Source organism: Emydura macquarii, unplaced genomic scaffold, assembly GCF_026122565.2.
Source record: "Emydura macquarii macquarii isolate MOO-44397 ecotype Brisbane River unplaced genomic scaffold, CSIRO-AGI_Emac_v2 contig_1043, whole genome shotgun sequence".
NCBI classification, from domain to species: domain Eukaryota; kingdom Metazoa; phylum Chordata; order Testudines; family Chelidae; genus Emydura; species Emydura macquarii.
The window spans coordinates 16,323,720-16,338,765 of NW_027131180.1; the positions used below are offsets into that span (position 1 = coordinate 16,323,720).

The 15,046-nt window shown below is 41.9% G+C and overlaps 1 protein-coding gene across 3 annotated transcripts in view; it reads left to right on the plus strand.

Moving 5' to 3' along the window:
* The window catches only part of LOC137151013 (cystathionine beta-synthase-like), a 54,420-nt gene that overhangs the window by 1,607 nt on the left and 37,767 nt on the right, over nucleotides 1-15,046 (plus strand). For 2 of the 3 annotated variants that reach the window (XM_067545184.1, XM_067545186.1), the window contains exon 2: nucleotides 6,476-6,528. The gene's annotated coding sequence lies outside the window, so the exon portion shown is untranslated. Of the gene's footprint in view, nucleotides 1-1,842; nucleotides 1,909-6,475; nucleotides 6,529-15,046 lie in introns of those variants that run through there. The other variant, XM_067545185.1, reaches the window with a different exon arrangement.

The following is a 15,046-nucleotide window of genomic DNA, read 5'->3' on the forward strand; positions in this document are numbered from 1 at the left end:
CCCTATGCCAAAAACCTGAGAACTCTGGCATGTCTTTCTTACATTTTTGGCAATGCTTGTGTAGCTTGTTAAAGCTGGGGAATATGTTGTGGGTTTTATATAGCCACAGTGTGGCGCTCAATATGATTGGGGCCCCTGAGTGCTACCACAGTAAAAATGATGTAGTAATGCCAATAAAATATTATTGAATTGGCCAGTAATATATCTGATTTTTTTTTTTGTCTTTAAATACAGTACCTAATTTCTCTGTATATCCTATATGTTTCTCAGGGCTTGGGGCTGCAAGGTCCTGAGCACACTGGCCTTAATTCAGATAAATAACTAAGTATGTGGTCAGCTTCAGTGCTTAATTTGCAATGAAAAAGGTGCTGGGACTTGAGCAATTTTTGTTACATTCATAACTGATGCCGCAGGCTCGGAGGTGCTGGGGCTATGAATTGCCAACCCTAGAATTGCCGGGACTCAGCCCTGGCAAACCCTGGCACTGATTAAGCACTGGTTAGCTTTTAAATAAGTAATTGTTTTATTTAAGTTAGTGGAACTCTGATGTATTGGGGTCAGAGTGCTATGCACCATGTAGGACTGAGCACTAAGGGGAAGGAAATTCCTGAGTAGTAAGGGGAGCAAATCAAGAGGCTGGAGACTTCATATATCATAGGAATAATGGCAGAGGGTGAGATGGAGAGAAATTGGGATGTGGCAACAAACATGTGCTGCCAGGTGAAAGTGTTTCTTCTAAAACTCAGATTTGCTTAGTCTAGTAATTCTGGGAGTAAGAAACCACCCCAAGGACAAAGTTTAATGAGATCATTGCATGCTGTTGCTTGAACAAGTTTATATGCTTTAATCCGAATGCTTGGCGGATTCAGTTATGATTCTAACTTCTTGAGTGTGACTCAGCAACTCTTAAATCTGTAATTTACCACATACTGTTATGTGTGGGTTTGGAAAAGGAGGTGTGGAACTCAAAGATCTTGGTGATGGAACAGCACTGCTCTAAAAATAAAATGAGACCATCCTGGGTTTTTTTGTTTTAATATATAGGTATGAAGTTATTACAGTGGATTTATGATGTATTTTTGTTTTTTGGTGAGCTAGCTTCAGTATTGTCTCTCTGTCAAGGAGACAAACGATTATTTCCTTAATGTGCTAAGCGTAACACAGACCAAGCTGTGTTTAAAATTGTAACTTGAGGGTGTTACAGTGTTAAGTAGCGCCTGATAATTTTAATCTCTTGACGTGTTAGATTACAAGAAATGTCTCCATGCCATATGACTTGGTAAGGGGAGCCTCTAGAGATGGTTTGCTCTGATTATTTTTTTTTTAAATATAAAAACAGTGCTGCTGAGTTAAATTAATTTTCTGGCTAGTCCACTCATTACCTCTAATCTAAACTGTTTCATTAGAAGCACAATAACCTGTTTCTCAGCGTTTACATCAGGCTTACTGTAGCTGAGGCTTTCTCTATGCAAACTTAAAACAGGTTTAACTAAAAGTGTCATTGTTTTGTTTTTGACTCACTTAGTTAAACTGGTATGAGTTTGTGGATGCACTTAATTTGATTTTTAAACCTTGAGAGACAGGTATAAACAGAGATGTATATCCAACTAGAAGTTTCCACTGGTTTAACTAAATCACACCTTTAGTTAAACCAGCTCAAGTTTGTGTGCAGTGCAGGCCTGAGAGTGCCTTACTTTTAGTCTCTTCTAGAAGAAACTAGCAGCTCTGGATGACCAACTTCACCTCTACTCAGTGGGGACAGGTGCCCCTTTCCACCAGCATTCATCACAAATATTGCCCAAGTAAGAGATGTAGCATATGAAAGACCTTGGAACAGCAGCTGTTGTTTAGAACTGTGGACCTAGGAATTGAAATCAGAATTCAATTTCCTGTTCTCTGTAACATTGGGTGAGTCACTTTATTTCCTCTGTGCCTCAGTTTCTCCACTTGTACAATGGAAGGAATAATGCTTCCCTCCCTGTCCTTTGTAAAGTACTCTGAGATCTATAAATTAAGAGCATGGTAGTAGTGCAGAATATCTCTACATATTTATGCTCTAGGGAGGAAAGGTCAGATCTGCTTTCAGCATAAATAAAAGTAGTCCACTCAAATACAGAATTGGATAATGAAAGTTATCTTCTCCAACCACTAGAGATTAGGGACAAGAACTTTCCAGTCTCCTTTCTCTAATGCTCTCTTGCTTTATTTGTGCTTGTATTTGCTTTATTATCATGCAGAATAGCTGTCGGACTGTTTTTTTTTTTTTTTTTTTTTAAAAAAAAAAAAAAAAGATAGGTCAGTAAGGTGATCTGACTCCCTAAAATTTCATGAGACGTCTACTACTCAGTACACTTGTCTTTCCAGCTCCAGATCCATATGCAGGCAGTCGTCTTCTCTGTGCGCAGTGTTAACATGGGACATCTTGTTGTGGCACTTGCTCTGGCTAGTGTTGCGTCTGACGTTCTCCGTTAGTTTGCCATTAATCATAGTTTTAACCTCATAGTCACATTAAAGGGGAAGGGAAAACAATAGATTTTATTTCAAGCCACAGAGGAGAACTTGGATGTATCAGTTCGGCACTGAGGAAGAATTATACTTATGCAGGGAAACACCTGTGCGTTGTCTTCATCTATAGAATCTCACTTGAGAAAGAATTGAACTGAACAGGTTTGAACTAGGGATTGTCCAAAAGCACATCTATACCCCTCTTGAGATGTACCTCTTCCACCAAGCCATAGTGTAATATTAGTGAGGTCCCACTCCAGCAAAGCACATGAGTAGGCCCATTGGCTTCAACCGGGCTACTTGCTTAAGGTTAAGCATGTGCTTAAGTATTTTGCTGAATCATGGCTCTAGAGTCCTTCCTGAATCTGTCTCTTGTGGCTATTTATAAGTCACCAGTTGCTAAGATATCAGAGTTCCAGAATCTTTAGAATCTTTTCTACAGTTCTTGTTTTTATTCTTGGAAAGCCAACGTTCTATGATAGCTTAATAAGACCATAGATTCTTCTTTTCTGCTTCACTACCCACAGTACAATCAGGCCATCTCTTGTGTCATGAGGCATTGATTGGCTGTGGTCTGGGATATAACAGGACATTCTCTTCCAGTCTCTGGGAGAAGGGTGAGTACAAGATCAAATGAATTAACTGAATTCTCAGTGCTTTGTTTCTAGAATGTGACTTTCAGAAGTACTGCGTTGGCCTAACTCTGCGCCCACTGAAATCAATTAAAGTTTTCTCATTGATTTCAGTGAGAGCAGTTAGGCCAGCTCTCAGTGCGTTTGAGAATCCCACCTCGAACACTCCCTTAACAAAGGGATTAAGAATTGCGGTGTGTATCAGCAGTATGTGTGACTACTTCTAAAGGCCGTGCTAACTGATCTGACTTAAGTGTTTGGAGTCATTCGATACGGACATCAAATTTCTCTTTCCATCTCATACCTCTTTCTGTAGCAAACTCTATTCGAGAACTAGGATAAGAGGTAGAGAAATGTAGTCCTGTTCTCCAGATGAGGCATAATGGAGTCCTGCACCCCCAACTTCTATTTGACATTCAGCCCTTAGTGCTGCAGACTGATCCATCAGATGTTGATGTAAGCCTTTTTTTTTTTTTTTTGGACAACTTCAGTTTCAGGTGTGACTGGAATCAATTAGGTCCCATGTATGTATTTTAATTTTGTGAATGTTTAAAGCGCACTCGTGTCAGATAAATAGTCTCGGAAACTGACTTCTTGTACAACAGGGAAAAAATACAGTACAGGCAGTGTCAGGAACAACTTTCTATGCCGGTCTTGAACCTTGCTTTGCAGGGACATTCTTTAGGGACAGGAAGGCAGTGGAGTTTTTCATTCAATTCGAACTACCTGTGGAGGTGCTAGTTGGGATGTGGATGGCTGTCACACTGGTGAGCTCAGTCTAGATCCCAGTGATCACACAGTGACAACTACTTTTAGCCACTGCTAGCCTGGCTTGGATTCCAGCTGGTGTTCTAGAGATCTCCCCAGCAATCTCATGAGCCACCCAATGGTCTGGTTGGCATTGATATATGGAAAACAAAGCTCAGAGCAGGCTGCTAGCTGAAGAAAATTCCAAGTAAAGGAGTGAGCAGAAGATCTATTTTTAGAAATGTTCTCCCTCTCCCCAAGTTTAGAGGTCTGGATACAATGAATGAATAGAATGCACTTGCTCTAGGAAGCAGTGATTTCAAATATGGACAAAATGCTTTTCTACAGTTCTTGTTTTTATACGTTTCTATAAAACACACCAAACAAAAAACTGGAAAGCTATTTGGGTGTATAGTGGAAGAGCTTGCATGGGCTTTTTAGTTACCTTTGACTCAGCCAAACTGGTAAGGGGGTGTAACTTTTTTACATGCACTCTGTGCCAGCCTAAGGCCTGGTCTACACATACCTGGAAATTCGCTGGCAGTCAACGCGAATTATGCAAGCTACGCAGAGTAGCTTGCGTAACTCCCATCGACTGCTGTGCTTCCCTTCTGTGCGCTGTCCTTACTGCACTGCCCCGACGCAGTGCTACACCACTTGAGGGGGTGGATTAACAGTGTCGGCTTCTGCATTGATTGAATGGGTCTTCTCTGACCACTCAGTCGATCCAAATCGGTCGATCTGATGGCGGCGACTTTGCTGCTGTCAGTATAGACATACCCTAAATGTCTGTGTCTTTGGGGATTTGCCCCAAAAGAAGGAAGTGCTGCTGCTGCTGTTCTCCATGTTGCTTCTCCCTCTGCTTTCTGCTGAAGTTGCACTCAGATTTCCTTAGCAGAGGCTGCTTAGGGGGTGCACTAAATTAGTGCATCACTTGCTGATCTGTCCATGCCTCTCCTTTGCCAGTCCTGCCAACTGTTCAAGGGTACCCTGGTGGAACTGCAGCTTTCCACTCCTGTAACTTTGCCTCAAAATACTTCCCACTAACCAGGGCCTCTGGCTAAAAGCTGATACAGGCTGGGCAAGAGGCCCTAAACCTGTCCTACCCTATGTTTCGCTGAATTTGCATGTCACAATTAGCCCTGAGCTCGTCTGAGTGTAAATTCAGTGTCTTGTCGGTATTTAGCGTTTAGGCTCATTAATGTAATTGATGGGCTTACGAGGAACTGGTCCTAGTTTTTTGGCTTTGCTGGGTAAAGAGTACAAGCCAAGCTGGCCTCTTACTCCCCATAGGATGTTTATACATCCACAGCAAGTCTAGCTACGGCTGGTTAATGTTCTCCCGTATCCATTGATGACTCTATGAAGAAGTTGTTCCCCTTTTAGTATAAGGGGCTCTTGCACAATCTCCTCAAGAGTGTCTCACCCTGGAGAAGTTTATTCTCGGAGCATTAAATGGCTGGGCTGTGCAGTAGCAGAAATTGATCTTCTGTTCTGGTGATCAAGACTTCTGTGTCCATGTGGACTGTGCAGTAATACACAGAGTGGGTGCATTTTTTTAAAAAAAGAAACATGCATTAACTTTTTAGAACCATGCCCTGTAAATATTAAATCCTTAGGGGGTTTTTGGTGTCTTTACTGAGGACCAGCACTGCTTCCTTTTTTGTGAAGGGTTTTTTAGAGACAATATTATGTTCCAGGATAAACATTTTGGCAGCTAGGATAGTTAACTCTACTTTCTACCTCTGCATTCTTCCCTTTAAAAAAGTCCCACTTTTAAAATGGCCTCCTTTATCGCCGGGGTGTGGGGGAGAAGCTCAAAATTTGGCTGTTCCCCAACAAATATAGCTCTTCCTATTGAAATTTTGTTGCATCTGGTTAAAAAGAGTCTCAGCCCTACTGACCAGGGCTGCTGGTGGTAGATGTGTGGGGTCTACTGGTCAGTAGACTAGTGAGGAAATGAAGCAGAACTTTCTGATTCTTCAGCAAAGAAGATGATGGGCATTCATAGGGGTATCTGATGGGTCTGGAGAGGAAGTGTACGTTTGGTAGGTAGTTTGGTAGGTGTCATGGGGGGGAGGAATGTAGAGGGGGAGATCCTTTTGAGGGAGAGGGTAATGGATATCTCAGTGAGCAGGGCATGTCTCTGAGAGAGCAGGTTTCCTCACAACCCTGTTTCAATGAGGGCCGCAGGCTGCTATATACTTTTTCTCCAGCACATAGATCCATACAAACTCTTCTGTGGCAAATACTCAAGCATATCTCTTTTTATGCACCTGGAAGGCATGTTGCTACAAGGCTTAAGCTTTATGTGCAGACTGAATAATCTGAAGAGGTCCAGAGTTCCTGCTAAGACTAGTCTACTGCCTTGCCCTTGCACAGCTGTTGCTCAAGAGGCCTTTGCAAAAGCAAAGCCTAATGATGGAAGCCATCTCTTTGCTGCTTATTGCTACAATGTACCTACCACCTTTCTGTTCTTTGCCTCCTGCAGCCAGCCAAATGGTATTACTTTTTTCAATCTTGTGCACACAGAGAAAGTTATTGTGTGTCTTTAGGAGAGTCTGTCAAAACACTTTTTCTTTTTGTTTCAGGAGAACAAACTTGTATTGGAGACTCATGAAGCAAGAAGTTTAAGGCGGCAGTGGTAAGTATCAGGTTCATAATCGACCCTTTTACAGAAGCATGTGATATTATCACTAATAAAATAACCAAATCCCTTCCCTTTGGCAAAACTCTGCCTGCCTTCTTCCTTGTTTGAGTATATCAAAGGTACTGGCTGTGCCAGAGCTCAGAGTTTTCACAGGGTGTGCTTCGTAAACACACACAGGATACCAACTTTAATTCTGTGAACATACAATCTTTGTGTGTACATAGGCACCATCAGTTTTATCGATCATATAGAATCATAGAGTTGGAAGGGACCTCAGGAGGTCATCTAGTCCAACCCCCTGCTCAGAGCAGGACTAACCTCAGCTAAATAATCCCAGCGAGGGTTTTGTCAAGCTGCAGCTTAAAAACCTCTTAAGATGGAGATTCTACCACCTCCCTAGGTAACCCATTCCGGTGCTTCACCACCCTCCTAGTGAAAAACTTTTTCCTAATGTCCAACCTAGACCTCCCCCCTGCAACTTGAGACCATTGCTCCTTGTTCTGTCATCTGCCACTACTGAACAGCCTATCTCCATCCTCCCTGGAACCCCCTTTCAGATAGTTAAAGGCTGCTATCAAATCCCTCCCTCATTCTTCTCTTCTGTAGACTGAACAAGCCTAATTCCTTCAGCCTCTCCTCATAAGTCTTGTGCTCCAGCCCCCTAATCATTTTTGTTGCCCTCTGCTGGACTCTCTCTAACTTCTCCACATCCTTGTTGTAGTGGGGGGCCCAAAACTGGACCCAGTACTCCAAATGCGGCCTCACCAATGCCGAATAGAGGGGAATGATCACTTCCCGTGATCTGTTGGCAATGCTCCTACTAATGCAGCCCAATATGCTATTAGCCTTCTTGGCAACCAGGGCACACTGCTGACTCATATCCAGCTTCTTATCCACTGTTACCCCCAGGTCCTTTTCTGCAGAACTGCTGCCTGTATACCTGTATGTGCTGCTGAGGAAGTCATAAAAACATAAAGTTTTACTATACCAACAATGTCATTATTTTATGACTTGGTATCGTAGGGCTTTCTAGGAATAGAACTGAGTGCTAAATCCCACTGGGTAGCTAGAAAAGGTCCCACTTCCCAGTAATATAAAATTCCTGCCTCTAACCCTGTATGGTTATCAAATATTAGACTTCATACTGGTACATATCACTGGTCTGGAACGGAACATGGCCTGTCTTGGGTTTAGATATGTGTGATCTTTTCAATTTTTGTTTTGTGGGGGGCAGGCAGGGGGTATTTCACATTCAGGAGAAATAAAAAAACACTTTGGAGTGTGGGTAGAGAACTTAATGGGTAACTGCTTAAAACGTCTTAAAGGTTTTGACTGTTAGAATTAGCTCCAGGGTGAAGTGATTTAAATCACTAAGAATTATTGATTTAAATCAAGTTTCCCACTGATACTATTTCACACATTTCTTACACAATGGTGCAAATCTGTTCGCTAAAACATGTTAACTTACAACTCAGTACAGCATTTTACAACATCTAGGAGGGTATACTTCGTGTAATTTTTTTAGATAACTTGATTTGTATTAATTCAGGGAAGAATACATAATACTTTACCTGTGTCAAGTTGCAGATGCAGCAGCAGTGCATTAAGAATGGTAGGAACTAAATCACACACGCACAAACACAATAGCACTTGTATTTTATTAAACTAAATCTTAAATGTTACATAAATGTTTCACATTTGCAGTTGCAGCAGTCTCCTGAGTTGTCAGCTGATGGCTGTTCTTAAACTTTTTTCAGTTTTCAAATTTTAACTCTAACAGACAAGTCAAGTCATTACAACACTAAACATACGCTGTCCTTTAAACTTCTACAGCTAGCTCTCCTCTTCTCCACTCCCTTTGTCATTTTTATTCATAGACTGAAACAGAAATACGAGTTTTCCTGCTTTTTCAACTCCCATTCGATTTCTTAGCTTTGAGTGAATAATACCAAACAATGAAAATATTCTCTGTGCCTGCAGAGGAAGCTACTGCTGTGAAAAGTTGGCTTAGCAGCTGAAGGAACTCTGTTTTAAGGTGCCTGGCTAATGATTTCCACCAATTCAGGGGAGTGACTTGTTCAAAACTTCATCAGTAAACATGTACTGTTTTAATGGTTCTGCTCCAACCCTGAAATTTATTATGACTGGCATAACTGAGGAGTGATTTTGAGATGCCTGTGCCATGGCAGCAGCATCTTCTGCAGAAGTTAAGACATCTACCTTTATATCTGGGGTCGGGAATGTTTGCAAGAAAATGAGGTGGAGTTAGTGCTTGATCCATTTGCTTCTTTATTGCCTGCAGTTTAACTTTCTGGTGAGGTATTTCTTTCTTCAGTGTCTCTTGAAGTGCCTTCCAAATTTTGACAGCATCAGCAATGCAGCAACAATTTCTCTGAAATCTAAGGCTATGGATATAGGCTTCAGTATACTGAACATATCCTCTACATTCCTCTTTAATCCAGTGTTAGATACTTTGGATGAGATACTTTCATCTATTTTATCATGGTTTTCTTCACAAAGTTTCATGAGAATAGGCCAGTTCTTCATAAATCGTTCAAAATGATCAACCACAGAATTCCATTGAACATCTTGAGGGAGAATTAGTTTGGATCCTCCCGCTCTCTTCAGTGAAGCTGAAGCAAAATGGTTGTTACAGAAGTATTTTGTGACTTCAACAACATTTTTTTAATTCGTGGAGAAGACGTACTTAAGTCTTTCGCTTAAAGATGCATTAAATGGGCAGTGTAGCCATATGTTATTAAGGAGCATCCTTCTATTTCTTCTAAGTATCTTCTCATCTTTGCTGCGTTTGCAGCATTGTCTGACAAAACCGTGCATGTGACAGTTGAATTTTTGTTCATAATTTATTACAGCTTTCACTGCTACTTTTAAATATTCTTGTGTGAGCATTTCCCAATGTATCTATTGTCTGAAAGATATGCAACCCCATCTTCTGTTGTCACACAGGCACATGTTACTGGATCATTGTGTACATTTCTCCACCCATCAAGGTTTAAACTGGCAAATTTCCCATCAGTATTTCTTGCACACTGTTCAAGTTCCTTCTCATACACTGTATCTAACAACCTTCCCCCAATGTCTGCTCTAGCAGAGGGAGAGTAGCCTCATCGTAAGGATGCAACCATGTCAATGAAGTATTTATTAACAATTTGAAAAGGGGAATTTGTGGCATAAATGAACCGAGCAATCTTTTCATCTATGGCGTCTTATTGGTGTTTGCTGGTCCTTACTACAAACCCATCCCTGGTGGTGGTTTTACTGGATGATTGAAATCTTTTGCTTGCTGTGGATACTTTGTTGACTGAAATATGTTTAGTTGCAGCACTGCTGCTTAAAGTACCAACAGATGACTCTGAAGTTGTTGCAGATAGTCAGTCTCCTATGCTTAAATGGGATCCTGAAACAAAATTCAAAAGATTTTGAATAGTTGTTCTTCTCACTCTATTTTTCAGCTAATCGCTTACATTTTTTTCAGCAAGGATGCAGATCTGATTCCAAATTACCAAAAAAGCTAAGACTTACTGCACTTAATTTTGGAGTAAGCCCCATAGGAACTCACTGGTAGGTCTGTTTTTTGAGAAAACAAGTATAGGATGGGGTTCCCTTGGGAAAGCTGAGTTATGCTGAAGTAAAATACAGAATAGATTTATGGTATCACCATTATGGTCTGTGGCCATGATGTTCCAAAATATGGAGCATGTGTTATGTAATATAAAATAAGTAAATGACACCCAGTGGCAACTGGCAACTCCAGATTTCTTGTACTGCAGCTTTCTGTACCGTATATTTGGGTCATAGATTCTAAACCTAGTTAGCTAATCGTTATGGCTTGTTTAATTAGTTAAGCTAAACATTTTTTCTAGCAACATCCAACATAGCAAACAGCTTGGGAATTTACTTGTTAAATCACACTTACACTAAAAGGCATAGAGAGCACCTTGCAGAATGATGTATTGCAAGGTGAATTATTTAAGTGACTAACCAGTTGATCCACATTGTTCTTCAGACATATCCACATCATTTTCTCCCAATAAGCAATTTTCATTATGTTGTTTCATTCTTGCATCTAGGCCCTGCATCTCCTTCTTGCACTGCTTACACTTGACATGTTTTCCTTTTTTTAACTAGGGAAGAAATTTCTTCAAAATATTCCCAAATAGGGACTCTTACGCCCAGAAGCCATGACAGTTTTTCTGTGACAAAAGTGTGGGGGGAATATAGGAAGCTGTGTGTGTACTGAATAATGTCTTCCCGTTTTCTTCCCAGTCCACTCCACTGTTCCTTTCTATTCTCCCTCCATCCTTTGTGTCTGTCTTTAAGACAGTGTCTTAACTAACCCCTCTGCCTTGCTTGGCCCAGCTCCACCACCACATAAGCACAGGAACAACAATCCTATGCAGCCTGTGTCTTTCTTTGCATATCTGACTTTAGTCTGCTGAGAGACAGAAACTGAAAGCCCAGAACTTTCAAGAAGCAAGAGCTGGTAGTTAGGCTGAAGAGACTAGAGCCATTAATTCATTTTTATGGGACTAAGTGTAGGTTTAGCATGTTTGTGATGAGATTTAATTGTAACTTCTTTTGAACGTGAGAAATCTAGTATTTTATTGATTTTTTAAAAAAAAATTAAAAAAAAAAAATCATTGACTTTTATCCACCCCGATTAGCTCTAAGGAGAGGGATTAGAGGGCTGAAGGCAGGGTTTCATCAGTGGTGCATGGTAAATAAAATTTAGCATACAATTTTAGAATAATCACATGGTTGCACTCTGTTTCATGGCTCTCCAATTTATCCATGAATATCCCCTCCAGATACATAGCAGGTGTCTGTTTGACATAATTATATTATAGTGGCAGCCAGAGACCTTGATCAGGCTTGGGGCCCCATTGTGCTTAGATGCTGCACAAACACGGAAGTAGTTGTAAAAATAGTCAGATCAGAAAAAGCATGGACACTTTCAAAGACTTGAGCCAGATACTTTTTCTAGCTGCCAAATGTACAGTTATAAAGGCATGGAAAAATCCCATCATGGCCTCAAACAGTTGGTTGGCCTTTGAGACGTTAACTTATTACTTCATATAAATGCTTAGACTAGTTTTTAAAGCATGGAGTCCCTTTTCAGACTTTGCCTTCTAACACCTGAGACATTCATTTTGTATACATGCAGGCAGCACTAACTTACAACTGAGAAGAACTCTCAACAGATCTCTTCCATAACATAGTTAGGCTTGATTGCTCCTTCCCCAAGGGAGGGGCCAAAAAGGGAACATTTCTGCTAGCTTTTGCTTTCCCTTGGGGAGTCTTCTCCTAAATTGCTCCACTGGAGGAGAAGTTTGTAGGGCTGCTCAGTGCTGTGCTTCTTGGAACACCTACATTTGGTAGACCTGTCAGTATCTCTAGCGGGACTGCAGCATCTCCTTGAGGCTACTGGGGTAAGGAACTAAAGATAGTAAGTCTGTCTGTCTTCCTCTGCTCGCATTACTGGGGCCTGGCTCTGTGCTACAAAGTTTTGCAGGCATAAGCTGCGTCATCCTAGTTGTGCATATATTTACACCAACATTTGTCTCCTACCAATGTAAGCACGTTGTTACAGCGACACAATAACTGTGTGTGACCACTTTTGTTGGATGGAAATAGGGGGAAAACCACATGAAAAATAAGGGACATCACTTTATTTTATAGCATGTTTTAGGGAAATATCATTTCCTTTAGCTCATTGTGTATTTTCTCCCTGAAGTGTTCATTTCTGTTGCCCTCAAGTATACAATATCATTATCACAAGCTGCAATTTAAAGTTTAAAACAGTACTTATTAGTTTTAATACATTTCAACACATCTGTTTTCAAATCAGGTCATAAAACCGTTTCAGTTGCACATGTACAAACTTTAATTTGAAGCTCAACATTGCAGAAACCTCCTAAATATCGATTCTGTTAATCTGTCCAGATCTGTTTACACATGGAAAAGAATCTTTCCACTGCTGCATTTGAGATAGGAATGGGTGGAATTTATTACATCCAATTCCTAAGTTTTAAGAAACCGCGATGAGGAGGAGTTGATTTACCATGTTTTAAAGCCCACCTCTTCCCCTGCACATGCTAATCTCTGAACCTTCTTTGCAGTAAAACATCTTTGTGCCCATATGTGGCGAGCTTTTGCTCTTTATTTAGCCATTAATGACCCTTTTCCCTTCCAGAAGCTTTCTCAGTTCTCTCTGGCATCTCCTTACCTGTGTTACAAGTGCAAAAACAGGCCTGCGGGGGGGGGGAGATGGGGGAGCTTCTGAATATTGACCATGTTTTAATGGGCAAAGTCTCAAACAAGAAGCTATAGCCATGATTTTTATTACAGATGTGCAATTCATTGCAGTCTTAGGACAACACAAAAGGAGAAACTTTTTTAGCTTGTAGTTAGCTTGTTGAAGAGCTAGGCTTCTTCAGCCCAAATTCTACACCGAAAACTAGGTTTAATCAACAATTATGTTGCTTGGTGCTGCTCTTCAGAGGTTTGATTTGGCCTTCCCTTACTCATGCAACAAATCAATGAAATTAAAGGAGTCAAGGGATGGGATGGTCACCCTAACAACACCAACTCCCTGACTGACACAGCCATGGTCAACCTATTTAGGCTGATTCAGTGTGAGTGTAGACACTGTGTATTTCCTTTGTTGACCCAGTCCTCCAGCAGCTGTCACACTAGCCCTGTTCCTGCAACAGTGGTTGTTCTGGTCTGTTTTTAACTCCATTGGCCCAGGGGTCACAGAGACTGAAAACCTGCCCTTCCCCTCCCCCAAGCCCCTTTTGGTTTTTGAAATGCCTTTTCCTGATTGCCCATCTTGGCAAGCACAGCTACCAGCGCACCCTTGTGTGCATCCAGCCATGCAGAGCTACTTCGCTGCTGGAGCTGGCAAAACATCATGGATCTCCTTGGACTGTGGGAAGAAGAGGCTGTGTAATCACAGCTATGAAACCACCACAGAAATATTGATTGCTACATGCAGATTGTGCAGGGGATGCTGAAACAAGGATGAACAGCAGGGCCGCATGAAAGCAAAGGACTTAATCCTGAATACCAGAAGGCGAGAGAGGGCATCAAGAAATCTGGTGCTGTCCTGCACTCCAGCTGCATCTCCAAAGAACTGCTATAGTAAAGTGCTATACATGGCAGTGACCCCACCAGCACCTTGAAGACCACTGGGGTCACTTTGCAGGAGCCCAAGCTGAAGGCTCCTGTCATGAAGAGGAAGTGGATGGGTGCAGGCATAAAGACGTAACAGTGGTGGACACAAACCATGCTGCAAGCCAGGAACTGTGTGAAACTCATCCGGGGTCAAGCCAGCCCCTCCAGGCGAGTGTAGATGAGCCACTGACTGAAGGGGAAGGGAGTTTGGTAAGTGTGTACATGTGCTTTTTCCTTTCATTTTCATTGTTTGCTTTTCATTGCCTGAAACCATATCTCCATCCCTCTCATGCCATTCGTCTCCATTTCAAAATTGCTCCCATCTGCAAGCTTAGAACAAAGGCACTGACTTTTGATGGCTTATTTTACTAATCGAGTAGGAACAGGGAATAAATTAAAGATGATTATGGCAGTCTGATAACCAGTCCCCATCGGGTCAGCGTCCTGTGCTTGGAGAGGTAGAACAAACAGAGGTAGATGGCATCTGCTTTTTAATTTTTTTGCTTGTTGAGCTAGGCAGGGGGCCCAGGCAGAGTACTTTGTTTATCTAAATAGGGTTGTCCATTTTAGTCTCTTGAGAGATCCTTTACAAACCTTTCCCAAAGATGTCTAGGAATGGCAGCCTCGTTTCTTCTGTTGTGATAGGAGACACGCTCATGCCACTCTGTAACGAGTACTGCGGTGGTCCCAGATGAGAACAGGCTTGGAGTCCATGAGTGTAGGTGGCTTTGGGATGCTGCTTGCAAGCTGGGTTCTCTGCCTTCATGCCTCATGAGGCAATATCAGCCAAAATTGCCTCTGCCTGTGAACATACTGCCCATATTCACAGCATTTTCCTATACCCTTACCCAGGTAGGGGAGCCCAATGTGTATTGCTTCCACGCAACAGAACATGCACCCTCCCGCCTGCTAGGCCATACTGACTGTGGTTGGAGCTGCAGAACGGTGCTGTAGCAATCAGCTCTGAAGCAGAAGTGACGATTAGCGTTTCTTATTAAAGGTATTTATGGGAGTAAGGAAAAGGAGTTCTGAAACCTCTTTCCCTTTCCGTTGTGGCTGCACATTGAATGGTGCATTTGTCTGTTTTAATCAGCAGCTTGAGGCGTGGGGACCTTGAGGGGTGCCCCTCCACACCTGCTGGATGTCTGACCCTGAACAGGTGTTGTAAGAAAAGGACTGGGAGGATATGTTCTGTGGGATCCTCCAATTCTCTATGGCCTCAGACAGTGAATGCAGGAGAGGCCCCATGGACATGTGACCATGGAGAAGGTCTGGGAATGGAGAGAGTGATTACTACAGGAGAAGTAAAAGGACC